Here is a 4,460-nt window from a genome sequence, read left to right as displayed (position 1 = left end):
TTTTGTGTTTAACCCACTGTGCAGTCTGTGTAGTGAACCTTGCCCTTTTGTCCTTTCTAAGGCTGCTCCAGACAGATATTCTCTCTCTATATTTGCTTGATGTCCTGTTTCACTCTCAACATTGACTGTCCTATGTCCATGTCCTTTGTCTCTTGATGGCTGTCTTGTATCCAGGAGGTGGGTTTTGAATGAGGAAAGGGAGTCTGATTCCTCCCAGGCTGCTGAGAACCTCTAGTCCAGAGGGTGGGAACTTTTGCAAACTTTTGTCTGAATATCCGTCTCTGTGTCCTCCCTCTTGCACTCGCTGCTCATGGATTTCCCCCTTGTCCTTACAACTGTTCATCCACAAAATATGAGGCTGCATAGATGGGGCCACTGGCTACCGGCATGACCACAGCGTCCTGATACCCAATTCTACCATTCCCCAAATGACTTCTGTGACTGTCACTAAACATGTAATGGAGTAATACAGTTTCCTCAGAATCTTGTTTGTAACACCCATTAAAAGATTTTCCTGCATGGCAAAGAGTAATAAACTGGGCTTATATGTCTATATAACAACCTCCTCTTCAACATGTGTGAAATGGTCATTTTGGTGGAAACGTATCCTTTGTTAGACTTGTTTTCCTTTCCTCATCTACCATTTTCCGCCTTCATTTTTCATTCCCTAGCATGGGATGCATTCCGAACTGTTATCTTCCTCAGTGTCCTTTTCTGGGCTGTTTCTCAGCCTCATCTCCCAAGACCTTTCATCCTCCTGGCTCCTCATCCCTGTTGTATCTAATCCCCAATTTCTCTCTCTCTGGAATCCCTGGATAGCTTTAGGCTCAGGGTCACCTCACTACCACCACTCCTGAATGACCTAGACACATCATGTGTAGGTATTGGGGACCTCCAACCTCTTCTCCCAGGCCCCAGGTGAGTTGTGTGCCTTGTCAGTGCATCCTGCTAGAGGTAGCTGGGCAGGGGCTTCTCTGCCTACTTGGTCTTCTTGTTCTGCCTTCATTGCCCACACTCTTATCTCATTCTGGCTTTTTTTTTTTTTTTGAGATTAATCATGGGTCTATAATGAAAGACAGAACACAGCCATTTCTAGTACACAGCAGAGGTCAACCACAATGGACCAAGGATTGACCATTTCAGGCCTTGCACATGTAGGAGATTCTTCCATAGCTACTCAGCTTGGCCATTGTGCTATAAAAGCAGCCATGATAGTGTGTAGGGAGTGGCAGGCGCTTACAAAAATAAATCATGACCCAGATTTGGCCCCAAGGTGTTTGCCAGCCAACCTATGATATGGAGGGTTTCTTCTGTGTCTCCAACAAATTGTAGGTTCACAGATTTGGCATGTGGACACATTGTAAAGTAACTTAAGACCTTCCTGAAAGAGAACTGTATTGATGACTTTTTAAAAGCAAATATTATGGGTAGTGTACTTCATACATATATGGGAGGGGTTTTCCTGAAGTGTGAGAATGTTCCAATGTTTCACTGATTCCCGAAAGACTCAGCCAATACATGCTTCAGCTTTGACCCCTTCTTCAATAGCACTGTCTCCCTGGCAGGCTGGGGCCTCTGCATGGAAGGAAATATATAAGAGGGAAAGCAAGTCGTTTATTAACAAGCTGTCAGAGCTTCGGAGAGTTGCTTCCTGTTACCTGTTGAAGAATTCTAGAGGCTGCTGGGTGGCCTGTGTCCACTGTGAAGGTCACATGTGCCTAATTGGGAGTTGGTGGCCCTGCACTAACACAAGTGAAGTTATTGACTGAGCACTAGTTGTGTGCAATTCTCCTGCCTTGTCTCTCAGGTGGCTGGTTCTTCAGGTGTCTGTCATTGTGCCAGGTGATCTAAACTCTCTGGCCCAGTGCTTTAGACAAAGCCTACATATTGCTTTTCAGTCTAGAACTTCACCTCAGGCAGCAGGATGGAAACCTCTTCGGTGTGCTCATGGAGGCCACATCCTGGGTGTGGCTGAGGTTTTGGACATGCTTGAGAACCTCCTCAGTGGTCATGGGGAGCTTGGTGTCCAGTCCTTATGACATGACTAAGCTGCATGAGCAACAGCCATCACATTGTTAAATTAGGGCGTCTTGGAGTGTTACATGGCTTATTCCCACAAGCTCTTAGGCTTAGAAAGACAATGAAAAATGGGTGCATTGGGGAAATTCAACTTCACCATTATATGCAGAAACCACTTCAAGCATTTCAACCCTGGAGATCAGTCATTAAAAAGGCACTGGCAAGTACTGGGGCCAGAAGTAGAGGCTAAGTAGACCTGAAGACAAGAACTCTGGGAAGCTAATGCTTCCCAGACCGAGTGAAGGAAAACTGTTCCACTTCCTCTCACTCACAATGCATCCAAGGCGGGGGCCTTGAGACCTGTGTGTTCATGCTGCCCTCCCCACTTCTGGTATTCCCACAAGAGGCTGGAGAACCTTCTTAAGACTTCTGTCAGTCCTCACACAGCCAGGCCTACCAGACTAGTATCCAAGGCCTGACAAGTATAGCTGTGGGCGTGCACTCATGGCCAGAAACAGCATATCAAAAGGCACACTTGAGAAACCAGGTGCTTCAACAGATTAACTTCACCTCCAGTCTCAAAGCGAAAGGTAAGCCAAGGAGGCCACGCCATGCTGTGTCCACAGTGATAAAAGTGACTGAACAGCTGTGGAACTGCGGTTCCAGACTGAACAAATGGCCTTGAATTTCTGAGAACTGAGGACCAAGCAAATGTAAATAAACAGAGACCACGTGAGGCATGGTGTGATATTTGGTGTGGATGAGGCGATATGTGGAGTGTATAGTGAGCGTGGAATGTGGTATAGCACATGTGTGTTGTTTGATATGGATGTGGTGTGGAATGTGTGACAAATGGTATTTGGTGAGTCATGTATCTAGTATGTGGCAAGTGTGTGGTGTATTGGTTTGTGAGGTGGTCTGTTCAGTCACTATCACTGTGGACACAGCATGGCGTGGCCTCCTTGGCTTACCTTTCGCTTTGAGACTGGAGGTGAAGTTTATCTGTTGAAGTGCCTGGTCTCCCAAGTGTGCTTTTTGATTTGCTGTTTCATTGGGGAGTCACATCTAACACACCTCTGAAAGGACACAAAAGCACTATTTTTGAGAGCCATATCCTTTGAGTTTGGCTGGCTATGAAAACTGGAGTGGGAGGAATCTCCCTGAATGTTAGGTGCAGTTCCACTCTTCTGTTACCTGGTCTTTGCTGGCATCGTTTTTCCTCTCTCAGAGCTATGATGGTCAGGGGTTTTGTTATTGTTCTGATACTATGGCTTAGAACTCAGGGCCTGAATGCTGTCCCTTTCTCCACTCCTTCTCCCTGGTGAGCACCACTTGAGCCACACTCCCATGTCCAACTTTCTCATGGACTTGCTTCCCCCAGGTGTCAACCTCCTGAAGTTGGGATTACATGTAAGCCACTAGTGCTTGGCTCCTGTATTCTTTCGTGAGATTTCATGATAGATTCTGCTTTCCATGCTTTGCCTGGGCCTATTTGATGTAGGAGCCACTCCTTGAGTATGTCCATGACTCTCCATTTCATTTTTGTTCTCGTTCTGGAGTTCATCCCAGAAAGGAAGCTACTTTGGGCTGCTACTCTACCACTTAACTTTTTTCTTATAACTTCTTAAACTTTTCCATTTCATAGATTTTTCTCAACTGAACCTACTAAAATTTAATGCTTGAGAAATTTCCTCTTTACACAAAAAGATGTGGGCCCAGAAATGGAAGGACAAAGGCTGAACAACTGCAGCTGTGATCCACACTATACACTAGGTTGAAAATGAGCTTGTAGGTGGGAATGGGAGGGAAAAACTGGGAGCAAGGGGTGACATTGTACAATAATAAATGCACTCATTACCTCATGTATGTTAATTATAACCCCTCTGTACATCCACTTTCATAATACTTAAAGAAAAAGGGCCCCTGTTCTTTAGTGAGCGTGGCAGAAAAATATTGCAAATGTCCCCTCCTGAAGTCAGGCATCTCCACATGGGTGGCGTGCCCTGGCTGCTCTGGCCTCCAGGCCGCCATTGGAATGAAAGAGAACCCATGAGTAGAGACTTGGATACTGGCGAAGTTTACCTGAGCAGTGGAGGGAATGCTGCCTGCCAGAACCTCTCAGGGCCCCACGAGACAGCAGGGCAATGTGAAGCCATTGAGCTTTACCATTTCCTTGTCTGCAGAGATGGAAGCTGCTGTGAATGTGTTTAAGATGAAGAAACAAAAGCCCAGGAGACATTCCGACTCTTAGGGCTTTCATTAGTAGACTCCAAGGGCATCCCCACCAGATATCAGGTCACATTGCTTCTAGGAAATATTGGCTAGGCCTTGCTTCTTTTAGAAAAAAATGCCTGTGGCAAATAAGGACAAACAGATAACCTGGAGAGAGCTCCCAACACAAAGCTGGAGCTGAGCTGACTGCTGGCCATAGTCACAGCAGC

Source organism: Perognathus longimembris, chromosome 1 (genome assembly GCF_023159225.1).
Source record: "Perognathus longimembris pacificus isolate PPM17 chromosome 1, ASM2315922v1, whole genome shotgun sequence".
NCBI classification, from domain to species: domain Eukaryota; kingdom Metazoa; phylum Chordata; class Mammalia; order Rodentia; family Heteromyidae; genus Perognathus; species Perognathus longimembris.
This window is presented reverse-complemented; position numbering follows the sequence as displayed.